The following is a 15,671-nucleotide window of genomic DNA, read 5'->3' as shown; positions in this document are numbered from 1 at the left end:
TTATCCACTTTTTTATGAGAAATGCTGTCCAAATGTCCTGTTTGTCATGATGACGTCTAAAGTCCCCGCCAAAGGAAGTAGTCCCTTTTAGCAACTTGTTAGCAACCGCTGTTTTTAAGACACAATAAAGGTTTTAAAAATCACAAGTGGGTTATAACTGGTGTGTTTTATGTCATAGATCAAAACGTGAAAATATTAAGAGGCTTTGTTAATCACAGACCTTATTTCAGGCGATTTAGCAAAAACCCATTCAAAAAACCCATAGACTTTAGGGTGATGGAACCGGAAGTCCTTAAATGCTAACTCGCTAAATACATGCAGTGAATAAATAATGAATGAACGACCTGAGTGATGCTATCAAGTACCTTCTGTGCCATTTGCGGAATCACCGGTGTTGTGCCGAATTTCGACTCCCTGCCAAATTATTACCCCCCTCATTGAAGTCGCTATCTGATTGCCTAATCATAACCCCACCCCTAATCCTAACCCCTCCCCCACACTTAATCCTAAACTTACCAATACTAGGAGGGTAATAATTTGGCAAGGGTAGGAATTCAGCACCACACCGGACTTCGTTCTCCTGAGTCGAACTTGCCAAGTCCGAACTACCAAGGACGCAAGTCTGAACTTCGCGCACTTGGTATTGAGAAACGCCCATGTAGATTTCAGAAACCCTTGTTATTAGTGACACCGGTGGCCGTTAAGTGAACTGCAGCCAGCAACTTATTGCTTGTGCTTGCACTCCTGAGTCGTGCGCACACTCCACACTAACACTATTTTCCCTGCAAAAACGTCCCGAGCCCCCTTCACATAAAAATCAGTCTGCAGGCTTAATATACAACCTAGGAAGTGCGGGAAATTCTCGTTTTTTAAGTTTCATTACAAGCTGTTTGCACATGGGCAATAAAAAAGCTATTAATACATGAACATTCTTACATATAGCCCCTTTAAATTTTCCATTGTCGCACAATGCTGTTTATATGGCAACATACCAAAAAATGACGTCCCCAATTATTATTTTTCTAAATTTGTTAAAGTTAGTAATGATGTCCTATGAGACCTCTAAGTGTATAAAGGATGAATTCAGGGCGATTGGGACACTTTTTGCCATTGAGATGACTCATGACTCACAATATAGGCTACAGTTATGCAACTTATTCTCACATTAATGTAGGCTATCTATTTCTTAAGCGGTTCACTGAATTACAGGAATGCGGACGTACATAAAGCGGAATAGAGGCTCAGAGCGCATCCGTGATGATGAAATCGGTGCGCGTTCAGTTCAGCGCTGCTCCCTCAGCTGTGAGGAAGGAGTTTGGTGTATTCCAGCGCGTATACGCCCCCTACGCTCCTCTCCTCCTCCTCCTCTTCTCCTCTTCTCCTCTCTTCTCATCCATCCACCCGAGAGCTGCTCTTCCCCCTCTGTCCGCTGCTACGCTCATTCATCCTCTCGGACAGTCTCCATCCTTTGACGGAGAACAGAAGAAGCAGGGCGGCGGCATTCGCAAGCCCTAAATGGTCGGCATTTGGACGGAAATCCGCGCGTCAAACCTGGAGAGACAGGTAGGGCTCTTTGTTGCGATGTCATCCGGTGTATGCTCACTATCCGTAAAGTGTGCACTATAAACAGGTTGAAACAGCGCTTGCAGCGAGGGCTTAGTCCATATGTCCTTGTGACGAGGCTTACATTTTTTTTTATCTTATTAACATTTTGTGCATCAGGCCGGTGACTTAACAAGGGCTTGCTACTGCTCTCAGTCATGTGGTCATTTTATCAACGTTAAAAATGGGTTTATTAGAGAAGACAGTGAAAGGATGCCGTTGTTATTCTGAACAATACGTGTAAATGAGCGGCGCGTGCCTGTCAGTGCACCTTATGGAGGAGGATAGTGCTGACCCTTATGTATTACGTACATAAAGCTTAATAAAGGAAATATTAGGCTGTGTTTCTTCCCCGTTGGCCTGAGGTATTAAATGACTGCTCAGCCCCTATATGTTATTGTATCACGCGCCGAATAACATTTATCTTCGTGGTCTGAATGCGGTGGTATAGCAGCTTTTCTTTAATTTAAAATGTTGCTTATTGGTGACTCAGATGTAACTGAGGTGTCAAGGCTGTTTAATGAAAAGAGGGTGTGGCACCGGGGGCAGTCGCGCGCGCTTCGTGTCGCTCGAGAAGCCAATTAACTGAAAGCTGTTGAGACTTATGGAGAGCGCGCGAGTACATACGCTCCAGTGCTCACCGTGTTAGTTTGCTATAATAGAGCGGAAGGAGCGCGCTAAGAGAAATGAACATTTGCCAACGCATTTCAGAAAACAACTGGACTTATGTATTTTTTGGCGTATTATTGTGTGTCTTGTTGTTTATATACAGCACCCTTGTGGTTCAAGCCAGATTGTTTTGCTATGTTTTGCTTGTTGAGGCTCAGCTGAGTATACAAAGGCCTTCATCAATTGGATCTAGTAGCTTTTCAAGCTTGGAAATATTAGAGAATTTTAAAATTGGAAAAGTGATGTAAATTTATAAAAACTTGACATCACCCAGATGTCTGTTTGCTTTTTCATCTGGAAATGTGTTTTTAGAGAGTTCGCTCATCTGCAATACAACTCTAGATGTTAAAAAGACATTCAGATGTATTAAAGATGTTTATAATTTAGTAAGCAGATTTTTTTTTTTTTTTTTTTTTTTAAGATGCTATTAGATGTACACAATAATTAGATGTTTTGCAGGTGTTCAGAGCTCTTGGAGATGTATGCTTACTTGGAAGTCAGGAAAATTACTATAATTGCACACAGTTATATTTAACAATTCATAGGTTGTGGGGAAAGTAAAACCTACTTAGTGATTTCTCATTTGAATGTCTCAGCTCTTGTCATATATCACAACTATTCGATGTTTTCATCCACACAATGATTATTTTACATTTCAGACATTTATATACACATAAGTACTTGGAAAAAAACATTTATGCCTATAGTTTGGTGTCTGTAGAAGCACCCATAATACACCTTTTAAGCAATTTGTTGGACATTGTGTTGGTAGCTATCAAGTTTATTCTTCTCCCGGCCACTTACTTTAATTTATTTCAAGAAAAGTGGATGAATTATGTGTTGTAATTCCAACCAGTGTTCGGGGTAATGCATTACAAGTAACTTGAGTTACGTAATCAGATTATTTTTCAAGTAACTAGTAAAGTAACGCATTACTTTTTCAATTTAATATCTAAGTTACTTTTTCACATTTATTGACTGACAGCTCTCCTGTCCCGAAGTTGAGAGAAATAAAGTGCAGAGGTGGTGTGTGTGCTGTGTAAACATGATGGTTATTGTAGTTCTAGACATTTACTCATCAAAACAAAAACATTCAGTATTCTTCAAAATGAATAGAAACAGTGAAATGTAAGGTTACACTTTATTTTACAGTGCCGTAGTTACATTGTAATTACTCAAATAAGTACTGAGTACTTTTAATTAACTACATGTATAGAGTTACAGTTAGGGTTAGGGTATGGTTTAGGGTTAGTTACATGTAATTATGCATAATTTACTCTTATTACTATAGAAAGTACATGTAGTAACATGTAACTATGGCACTGTAAAATAAAGTGTTACCAAATGTAATCTCAGAATTTTATGCAAACATGTAATAATTAACTTTATTAAATTACACAAATATACTTTATGTATTTAATCTCACTTTATTAACTGATGTTTTTGCTGCTGACCTTCAATGATCTAATTCAACCATACTAATAAGCAAAAATGACCTTAATTTAGATTTAGAAATAAGAGTGTTAAACTTCCTTCTCCTGTATCTTATTCTTCTTTAATCCAGAATGACAGCACAGCTGAAAGGTTTGTTTGAGCTGCGCCCTCTTCTGTACAGGTGTAAATATGCATTTCCTTCAGCCTGAGGCTTATTCATTTCACTTTTGGTGTGAAAGGACCTTTACATTTACAAAAAATACTTTTTTTTTTGTTGTTGTTATTAAAAAAACACACAAGCAAGCCCAGCCCAGGCGGATTTAAAAAAAGTAACGCAAAAGTAACATAACACATTACTTTCCATAAAAAGTAAATAAGTAACACAATTAGTTACTTTTTAGGGAGTAACGCAATATTGTAATGCATTACTTTTAAAAGTAACTTTCCCCAACACTGATTCCAACATCTCTGATTCTCTCTGTTGCTGCGCAAACTAACATCATAACGTCCACTGCCTGTTATAACTTAGTACAGATCAACTAACATAATCATTATAAAGGTGTTTATAGAAAAAATACATTTATTTACATCTGTTTGAGGATAATATAGTTAACATGTTTGTGTATATTTTGAATAAAAAGGAAAAAAATAAATAAAAAGATACATCATTCATACAGATCTATTCTAAGACATGCTTGAAGCATTGGATTAGAAATAATAAGGTGATACATTCCAAAATAATGGCTATCTTAAAAAAAACAACCTCACACTGGGGGCTTAGCTAGAATATTTTAAATGTGTGAAAGGGTAAAAATGGTAATTGCACACCTCTCCTCAACAAGCCGCATGATGTGATGTGTTATTCTTTAGCTGAAACTGTGCTGGATGAGTAATGTGCCAAAGTGTAATACTTTAGAGGTTTGCTCAATTCCTTAAAAAAAAAAAGAACTCTAAGTATGAGCAATAGTAAACAGCAGGCACCACTATTTATTTAGCTAAAAACAACAACAACAACAAAAAAACCCAAACAGATCTTTAATTCATGTCAAGCTGTAACAATACAAAGTGGCAAAAATTCTGCAAGCTATTCCTGTATCACGTTGTTTGGACTAATTGAGCTCAGCGTGCTATTAATGGCAAACTGCAACCGTCCCGTCCTACACACGCCTCCAACATGCTCTCAGCATTCCTATATAACGTCCCATGAATTCCTCTGATGACAGTATGCTGACATGTATTGCACTGTGCTGCATTTTCAAAATATTAGGTAGGAATGCAACTAAGATCCTTTTTTTAACAACCTTTTTTCCCATGAGTACAAGCAAAGGTGAATGTGTTGCAAAGGTAGTCTGGAGGTAACCAGCCAAATGTGTGCTCTCAACTGAACAATTAGGGCACGTTTACATGACAACGATGTAGGCTACTACAAAAACGTTTTTCTTCACGTTTTTCGCGTACAGACGACAACGTTGTCAAAAGGATCCCCGTTCACATGGATCTGTGAAAATGATTAAAAATGCTGTATTCTGCTGCCAGGCCAGTAGTTGGCGATATCACTTTGTAAAGAAACACTACGCACCTATAGACTGAACACGTAGTACGCATGACGTCACCGTTTTCACAAATTCGCGTTTTTGTAGTTTACACAGAGATGATAACGGTATCGTTTTCAAAAACTTACACTTGACATGCCATTGTCGTGTAAATGAACAGCCAAAACACATAAAAAGTTTTCAGTTTTTAGTTCAAAATTATGTAAATGGCCCCATAGACTGAGTCTGAAACTGAAGGTACAATAGCTGCTTTGTTGCCTTGGAGCAGAGACAGTCAATGGGCCTGTCCCAAATGCATCCTTAAGTCCTTGTGGTCCATTTAGCCACCACATTTTGGTGACGTAATGCTGCATAAACTGTCGGGAATGTCAGTGCGCCGTGGAGTCCGCATCAGCTCGGACCCGGCAAAAAGATGCATCAAGCCGCTTGTGAAAAACCATTCAGAATCATAAAATGACAAATGGGACACCTTACTGTCTCGTAGACCTTACAGACGGTCCATTGCAAGACCATAAGTTCACATTTCTGACAGGGCCTATGACTTGAAAAAATGTTGCATAACATATAATCTGATGATCTAGAACAAATTCAAGTGTGCTTTAGCTTTTCACCAAGTGAATATCTGCAGTACTGACTACAGTGCTTAGAATTTTAATCATAAGAATCATAAAAATAAAAAAAACAACTACTTATAATTTAAATAAAAATTTTTTTTTTTGAAATAATTATATATTTTGTTTTTTTTTAATTCTGCCAAAGAGTTGACAAACTGCATCATGTTATTTTAATATAATTGAGATATTAATATTTTGAATTAGTTTTTATTTTTATATATATTTTTTAATTTAATTTGAAAGTTTTAGTAAGTTTGTCATTTTTTTTTTTTTTTTTTTTTTTTTTTTTAAATGTCTATTTTTTTTATTTAGTTTTAGTAGATACACAAAATTAAACTAAAAATGTTGCTTTGGCAACTAGCAGAAATATACAGAGCCCCGACATGACAAATTAAATCGTGCGCATTATTTACTATTTCGTTCCCTCAATTTACTAAATCGTGCGCATGACTTATAAATCGAGGGAACGAAATAGTAAATCGTATTTTATTTTATTTCAGTTAAAGGGTTAGTTCACCCAAAAATGAAAATTCTGTCATTAATTACTCTCCCTCATGTCGCTCCACACCCGTAAGACCTTCGTTCATTTTTGGAATACAAATTAAGATATTTTTGATGAAATCCAGGAGGTATATGACTCGTCCATAGACAGCAATTTAATTACCACTGTCAAGGCCCAGAAAGGTAGTAAAGACATCATTAAAATAGTCAACATGTGGTTCAACCTTAATGTTATGAAGCGACAAGAATACTTTTTTTGTGCAAAAATGAAACAAAAATATAACTTTATTCAACAATTTCTTCTCTTCCATGTCAGTCTCCTACGCTGTTCACGTAGTATAGATAGTGCAGCTCTTCCGGGTCAGAACGCCGTCTCATTATTGGCCGGCTCCTGCGTCAGCTTCACACGCATGCATCGTGCTGCTCATGTGAACAGCGTCAGCCAATACTGATCTGGCATTCGGATGTAAACACGGAAGCGCTGTACTGTATTTACTACGTCAACTGCATAGGAGACTGACATGGAAGAGAAGAGATTGTTGAATAAAGTCGTTATTTTTGTTTTTTGAGCACCAATGTATTCTCGTCACTTCATAAAATTAAGGTTGAACCACTGCAGTCATGTGGACTATTTTAATGATGTCTTTAATACCTTTCTGGACCTTGAAAGTGGTAATTAAATTGCTGTTCATGGAGGAGTCAGAGAGCTCTCAGATTTCATCAAAAACATCTTAATTTGTGTGCCGAAGATGAACAAAGGTCTTACGGATTTGGAACGACATGAGGGTGAGTAATTAATGACAGACATTTCATTGTTGAGTGAACTACTAACTCTTTAATGTTTATTTTAAGTAATGAAAATATTTGTATGATTTTAGTTTTAGTTAACTATAATAACCCTGACTGCACATTGTGGGGATCCAGCTATGCTGCCCTCAAAAATCGACCAGACAGAGGCATCTGAATAAACAGGATGTTGCACTATGACATAACGTTCTCATCTTTAATATAAGCCTCTTTTGTGGCCTTTTTTCCTCCCTGTAACCCGGCAAGATCCATCCTCTCTGCTCTGTGTGCTCTTATAGCCTCCAGGGCTGAAACTGAACAAATGACCCCCTCTCTACCTCTCCACCCCCTTCGCAGGGCTCAGAGAGTGCAGATCACTCTTCATTCATGTTTAACAGCGTCCCATTTGCCGTGTGTATCCAAGAAGAGAGTTCCTGTGCCTTTGTGTCAGGGTTGGGAAGGTTTTGATGTTCACAGGAGGATGGCAGCCTCCCACGGGAGCTTATTTGCCTGTATATGATTCAGTTGTGTGTATGAAGTTCTGCCCTGATCGTACAGAAGAACGTAAATTATTCACAAGGCAGTTAAGCTTTGTGGTCTTGTGGTTGACAGCATGACTCGGCCTGATTGCCGTGAGTCAGCGCAATTTTCTCTTGCCGCTTCATCAGACACCCTTTCACATTCATTGGATTCACTGACATCTTCTAAATGGACACCAGGCGGAAAAATGAAGGGGTAGATGTGGATATCTTCCAGGAGGCACTGATACCTTGGAGTTAAAAGCAGTTCTACATCTCTCAATTTCGAATCTGGCTTTGCCTTTGTGTCTTGCCTAGGAGACCCTTATATACGTTCCATGATGTTTTACTATGGGAATCTAGTAGGGCTCTTGAATCGCGAATCGAGAAATGATTCTGGATCGATTCTGAGATTTTCCGAATGCATCACGATTCTCTCTCGAATCGATTCTGAGCTTAGTTTTTAACAGCTGCTTTACAAACACCCGTACTTGAACTTGATACACACACCACTTGAACCTTCTACAAAATAATCATTCATAAAATTCGAAAAGGATGATGCGAATTACAAGGGTGTTTGCAGTGTGCTGTTTACATTAATCTCGCGTCATAAAAGCATTCTGAGGTGCACGTACATAGCCGAACGCACAAGCGCTCTTCTTCATGAGCATTTGAGCATGCGGTTAAAACTAGCCTAGAGCGCCATCTGCTGTTTTTAAAAACTCTTCAAGAGAGAATCAAGATGCATTCGGAAAATCTCAGAATCGATCCACGAATCGAGATAAATCGATTTGTTGTCCCAGCCCTAGAATCTAGAGTCACAGACCTTTCAACATCACTGCTGCTGTTGTATCGCTACGCTCCTCTTCTCCAACTATAAGTAGTGGTACTTGTTAAGGCGATCACTGTTATTATTGTTACTTTGTTCTAAGCTTTGCCCCTGTATATACCTGCAAGAATTATATACCCCTGTACCCGCAAGTATTAAACTTTGGGGTGTAACTTACACGTTTGTGCTACAGACATGATACTCAAATCATGCGGTTTAAGCAAGGTGTGCAATTGTGACTTTATTTTTTGTATTTGTGACTGTGTATGCCATAGTGTGACTTTATTTCTTAACTCTTTCCCCGCCATTGACAAGATTTTCTGTCATTTATGATACGGTGCTTCTCCGCCAATGACAGGTTTTTCCGGCAATTTGTGTTTTCACTGTTATATGGTAGGGGACGCTGTTACAGATCTTCTGAAATAGTACAGAATCTGCAGATCCAAAAACACGTGAAGAAAAAGATCTGCATAAACCAGAAAAGGCAGATAGCTAACAATAAATAAGCTAATATGATCATCAAACATTCAACAGCATATAAATCAAAACTTTACTGAATGAAATATTGAACCTATGAAGAGGTATGGGACTGTGAAGCTTTTGGGGTGTTGATGGAGTCGATATACTCAGTACGTTTTGATTGTCATTCTAAATCTGATCTAGATGAAGTCTTTGACAAAAATGTGATTTTCTCTGGTTTTTGTTCAATTTTTTATTTTTTTTTAAAGAATGAATGAAGCTGGAATAAAATGGCAACTTTTTTTTTTTGTAAAAACTGGTGGGAAAGGGTTAATTTAAACTTTGTCACAATTACTTTTTGTAGGTATTAGACACAAAAGGACTTCCATGGAAACCCGAACCATATCATGTCATATATCATATCATATCATAGAGACCTGGTGGCAGTGTTGTTATTGTTAAAGGGATAGTTCACCCAAAAATGAAAATTTGATGTTTATCTGCTTACCCCCAGGGCATCCAAGATGTAGGTGACTTTGTTTCTTCAGTAGAACACAAATGATGATTTTTAACTCCAACCGTTGCGGTCTGTCAGTCGTATAATGCATGACAATGGGAACTTCATCTATAAGAGTAAAAAAAAATGCACAGACAAATCCAAATGAAACCCTGCGGCTCGTGACAACACAATGATGTCTTAAGACACGAAACGATCGGTTTGTGCGAGAAACCGAACAGTATTTATATCATTTTTTACCTCTAATACACCACTATGTCCAACTGCCTTGAGCATCCGGCGTGTGAGGTCTGAAAGTATCCGTCAATGAGTGTGTCTGGCATCAGAGTGCATTCAGACCTCACACACCGGATGCTCAAGGCAATTGGACATAGTGGTGTATTAGAGGTAAAAAATGATATAAATACTGTTTGGTTTCTTGCACAAACCGATCGTTTCATGTCTTACGACATCAATGTGTTGTCACGAGCCGCAGGGTTTCATTTGGATTTGTCTGTGCTTGTTTTTCTACTCTTATAGATGGAGTTCTCATTGCCATGCATTATACGACTGACAGACCGCAACGGTTGGAGTTAAAAATCATCATTTGTGTTCTACTGAAGAAGCAAAGTCACCTACATCTTAGATGCCCTGGGGGTAAGCAGATAAACATCAAAGTTTCATTTTTGGGTGAACTATCCCTTTAACTAAAACTACAACTGTTAAAATGTTTTAGTTGAAATAGAACTAAAATAAATTAAAATATAAATATTAGATGACAGAATTAGAAATATTGCTTTGGCAACTAAGTGAAATAAAATAAGTTGAAGTACTAAAATTACTATAACTGAAATAAAATAAAAAAAAAAACATAAAAATGACAAAAGCACAATACAAAATTACTAATACTAAAACTAAAATGAAAATGAAAACTAAAAGTATAAAAATAAAAGCTAATTAAAAATATGAATAAATACTATATAAATGCTATAATAATGTTTCATTAAGGTTTCATTAATTAACATTAGTTAACTACATTAGTTAACAAACTGACAATGAACAATACTTGTAGAGCATTTATTAATCTTAGTTCATGTTAATTGTGTAACACTTTACTTAAAGCCTTTATATATAATGCATTATAAAAGTATTTTTAATGCATTAATTATGCATTGTAATGCACCTTATGATGCATTGTATGATCTCGTGAATAATTGTAACCACAGTTATATAATACTTATGTTACACCTTATAATGTTAATGCATTATACACAGAAAGTATAATACATTAAAAACACATGACAAACAACCAATTTGAGATGTAGCAAGGAATCTGCAAATATTATAATGCATTTTAATCTTGGTTACAATTATGGAAAGATATAATGCATTATAACATGCATTATGAATACCTTTATAATGCATTATACATAAAGGCTTCATGTAAAGTGTTACAGGTAACATGAACAAACAATGAACAACTATATTTTTACTAACCTTAACAAAAATTCATAAATGCTTTAAAAAACATATTGCTCGTTTCTAGTTTACATTTACATTTAATCATTTAGCAGACGCTTTTATCCAAAGTGACTTACAAATGAGGAGAACAATAGAAGCAATCAAACCAACAATAGGGCAACAATATGTAAGTGCTGTGACAAGTCCCAGTCTAGCACAGTAATAGCTAATGCATTTACTAATGTTAACAAATGTGTCCTTATTGTAAAGTGTTACCATAATAATATATGAATATTACTAAAATAACACTGCTTGATGGTGGGCTTTTTTGACTTCAGTCAGGAAGCACACCAAACACATTAGCATCCGCATATTAATGGCCTGACTGTGAGATTTGCAAGCACCTCACATTTTGTTCAGAAAAAATTAAGAGATTTATTAAATTTGAACTAAAGCGTTTTAGTGTAATATTGTCGTGGTTAAAGAATCAAACTGATTAAGACACTTTTTTATGAGACTTATTCAGACAGAGATGGAAAATCTGTCTCTCAATGTGTTAGTGTGGACAGGTGTGTTTGTTTGAAACCAAAAAAACTAATTTGCATAACCCTAATGAGTCTGTCTGGCTATACTCTCATTACAAAGTCCATTTGATCTCACAGTCTAGCAATACATCTCAGCCATTGCTGAGACCGTTGAGTCGGCGAGGGAAGTGGAAAGGATGTATTGATAAGTGAATAAGGCTGGCCAAAAGAAAGGCTCAATCATTCGTGAATTGAGTTGGCTACATTGACTGCCATTTTAAGAAATTAGTTTAATCAGTAAATGAGCATTTCGTTACTCCAGGCTTTCTGCCATTTCGCCTTGCTGGGACTGACAAGGACTAATCTATGAGCTTTCATTGTACACTCGGTCTAAGAAGCAGACGCCCTCAGATTGCAGCTTATTTACTTCAAACCCTTCATACTTTCAAAATCATAGGCTTATATGTAGATTTTCAGAGTTAGCTATAGTAAATGCTTTGAAATTCATCCCACTGTGGCTATTTTAAGTTCCTTGGCATAAGAATTTACCATCTTCTGTGGTAAAAAGCTGCAATGCTGCACAGTTGTTTAGTTCACATTGCTTATATGATTCCCTTGATGAGCTCATCAAGTTACAAGCAATTCTAATATTTGAAGCTTGGTTTACTTCATTTTGAGAATTAAAAAAAACGAACCAACTTATTAACCTTTAATGTCAGTTGTCAAGAGGATACCCACTGGCTAAATTCTTTTTTTTTTTTTTTTTTTTTAAATGAAATGGTGACTTTCTCCATAGACAGTTCATGTTTGTGTCACCATGGCAACAGAACTTTACAAAGAGCACCCTTCTTTGCAGAAAATCTCTTTACCTCAACATTGCTTAGCTTTTTTCTGTCATTTTCCTGTCTTTAGAGATGGGTTCATAAAACAGGCCTCAATCAATGTGTCAGACTGAGAGTCTGTCATTGTGTCACTGTGAATTTTTTAAAGGAGCTTTGTGACAGTGACAGTTGTGGAGGTAGTAAACACATTTTGGTTGCTGTAGCACGATGCGACTACATAGGAATGACGACAATGCGTAAGGAATAACTGGCTCAACAGCCCTGTTGGTATAAGTAAACTGCATCAACCTGCAGCCCAGAGATACACAACTTCAGAAGCCAAAAGGGCCACATTTTTATAATATATTTTTTAATTTGGAAGTAGGTTAGCGAGTACCAACTTATTGCTTTCAAATGCTCCCATTCGTATTTGCATTTGCACTCTGTGGAATGTCAAAGGTTAATAATTACAAGATGTTTTTTTCAGCGTTGAGCAATGTAGCCGATCACAGACATGTCTATTGAGATCATGGCTGCAATATCCAATCAGAGGTGTTTATGTTAAAGGGTTGGTTCACCCAAAAATGTAAATTCTGTCGTTAATTACTCACCCTTGTGTTGTTCCAAACCCATAAGACTTTCGTTTCATCTTCTGAACACAAATTAAGATATTTTTTAATGAAATCTGAGAGCTTTCTGTCCCTCTATTGACATTCTACACAACTACTACATTCAAGGTCCAGAACAGTAGTATAGACATCATTAAAGTACTCTATGTGACTATAGTGGTTTAACCTCAATTTTATGAAGCGATGCGAGCGCTGTGTTTGCACAAAAAAAAACATAATTTACCACTTTATTTAGGAAAATATTGACCTGCAATCCAGTAGGGAGAGCACCACAATGCATACATGTTGTGTTTACTCAAGACCGGACGTTGGTCCGTGAACATGCTTTGAATAATAATTTTGTAAAAAAAAAATTTTTTTCTTTTTTTGCGCAAACAAAGCATTGAGGTTAAAATAAAGGGTTAGTTCACCCAAAAATGAAAATTCTGTCATTAATTATTCACCCTCGTGCCGTTTTACACCCGTAAGACCTTCGTTGATCTTCGGAACACAAATTAAGATATTTTTGTTTAAATCCGATGGCTCCGTGAGGCTTACATAGGGAGCAATGACATTTCCTCTCTCAAGATCCATAAAGGTACTAAAAACATATTTAAATCAGTTCATGTGAGTACAGTGGTTCAATATTAATATTATAAAGCGACGAGAATATTTTTTGGTGCGCCAAAAAAAATCTAAATAATGACTTACTTAGTGATGGCCGATTTCAAAACACTGCTTCAGGAAGATTCGGAGCGTAATGAATCAGCGTGTCTAATCATGATTCGGAACGCGTGTCAAACCGCCAAACTGCTGAAATCGTGTAATTTTTGCGCTCCAAAATGCGGATTCGACACGCTGAATCATTATGCTCCGAAGCTTCCTGAAGCAGTGTTTAGAAATCGGCCATCACTAAATAATTCGTTATTTTGTTTTTTTTTGGCGCACCAAAAATATTCTCGTCACTTTATAATATTAATATTGAACTACTGTACTCACATGAACTGATTTAAATATGTTTTTAGTACCTTTATGGATCTTGAGTGAGGAAATGTCATTGCTCCTTATGGAGGCCTCACGGAGCCAACGGATTTAAACAAAAATATCTCAATTTGCGTTCCGAAGATTAACGAAGGTCTTACGGGTGTGGAACGACAGGAGCGTGAGTAATAAATGACAGAATTTTCATTTTTGGGTGAACTAACCCTTTAATGAGTAATGATGTCTTTACTACCTTTCTGGACCTTGAATGTGGTAGTTGCGTTGCTCCTAATGGAGGGACAGAAATATCTCAGATTTCATCAAAAATAACTTCATTTATATTCCGAAGATGAACGAAGGTCTTACGGGTGTGGAATGACATGAGGGTGAGTAATTAATGACAGAAGTTTCATTTTTGGGTGATATATCCCTTTAAAGTGCCCCTATTATGCTTTTTCGAATATTACCTTTCATGCAATGTGTATTGTAGCTGTATGTGAATGTAAACGACCTGCAAAGTTGTGAAGCCGAAAGTGCACGATAAATAAAGTTATTGTCTCTCAAAAAAAAAAACCCGACTCTGAATAGCCTAAACGAATTGTTAGGAATTCGAATCTCACTTCCGTGACGGCCACACGTCACTGGGTAACATATTTGCCTAATGCCCACCTATTGTCTTCATTGGCTGCCTGCGAACAACGTCTATTTTGACCCGCCCTCAAACGCTGTATCTGATTTTGTGTTGTTTCGTGATGTCAAGAAGATGCTGTTTTCTGCTCTGCAAAATCAAATTCTCTTAGTAAACACTTCCAAAGGATGAGGATGTGAAGAGTCAGTGGTTAAAATTACCACAGCGATACAACAGCAGAATAACATTTTCACGATTGCTTCTCAAATCTCCGTGAGGTCTAAATGGGATTTACTAAATGCTTATCCATTAAAGTTGGGACCGTACCAACTTTATTTGGACCAACTTGCTCCTCAGAATCACAGCCTGTAAGTACGATTAATTATTGATGTATATATTTTCTATCGGGTGTTCAAAATTCGTAGTTTTGTGTTTTATATTAGATCTCCGGCTAACTGGCTAACTCCAGTCCATTAATACAGACTGTCTGTCATTCGTACAACTCTAAATAATGATAAAGGATGGAGCAAGATCAGTCAGTCAGTCATTCACGTTAGTGCTCGGCTAATGTTAGCACTATTACTGATACAGTTAAATGATAGTTCCCACATGTGCACTGCAATAAATTAGAAATATACACATCAGTTTCTTGATGGACATACACTTGTTAATGCTGATGATGAGGAATTACAGTTGCGACATCTCATATTGTACATCAAACTGAGTAGCGTATCACTTTGGGTCGAATAACTAGTTCTCCCAATATTTCATCATTGGACTTGCGGTCGGATTGATATGGTAAAATATAGACGCCATCGTTACTGTCTTTACAGTGTGAACAATCGCTGAGCTCCGGAAGCCTCCGGACCGGAACTGAAGTTCTGTTGTGGTAAAGGGAGTTTCGCTTCCAACCGGTGCTGTAAGTGGCAGACAAATCACAACAGAATGTGCCACTTGACCAATCGGTCACCGTGATTTTGCCAAGTAAGACATGTTCCTGGATCAACATCTTTGTTGATCCTGGAACAACATTCCAATCAACCAATCAGATTTGAGGGACAAGTTTACCGTTTATGTCAAGTTTAGGCTTGCAACCAGGGTTAGGTGCTTCTACATCAATGTTATTCACCTATCTTTCCCCTCTGATTTTAGGGATAAGTTATGGGTAGGATTAGGTTCAGGGGTAG

General features: G+C 37.1%; 1 protein-coding gene across 15 annotated transcripts in view; it reads left to right on the top strand.

The window, feature by feature from the left end:
- Positions 1–1,212: 1,212 nt before the first annotated feature.
- Positions 1,213–15,671, top strand: part of si:dkey-178k16.1 (band 4.1-like protein 1) — a 66,447-nt gene continuing 51,988 nt past the window's right edge. For 4 of the 15 annotated variants that reach the window (XM_051880312.1, XM_051880313.1, XM_051880315.1 and 1 more), the window contains exon 1: positions 1,227–1,563. The gene's annotated coding sequence lies outside the window, so the exon portion shown is untranslated. Of the gene's footprint in view, positions 1,564–15,671 lie in introns of all 15 variants that reach the window. The other 11 variants (XM_051880318.1, XM_051880314.1, XM_051880311.1 and 8 more) reach the window with 9 other exon arrangements.

This window comes from Ctenopharyngodon idella, chromosome 22 (genome assembly GCF_019924925.1).
Source record: "Ctenopharyngodon idella isolate HZGC_01 chromosome 22, HZGC01, whole genome shotgun sequence".
Lineage (NCBI taxonomy): Eukaryota > Metazoa > Chordata > Actinopteri > Cypriniformes > Xenocyprididae > Ctenopharyngodon > Ctenopharyngodon idella.
Note: the sequence above shows the minus strand (reverse complement) of the source record. Positions and strands in the feature narration are given on the sequence as shown.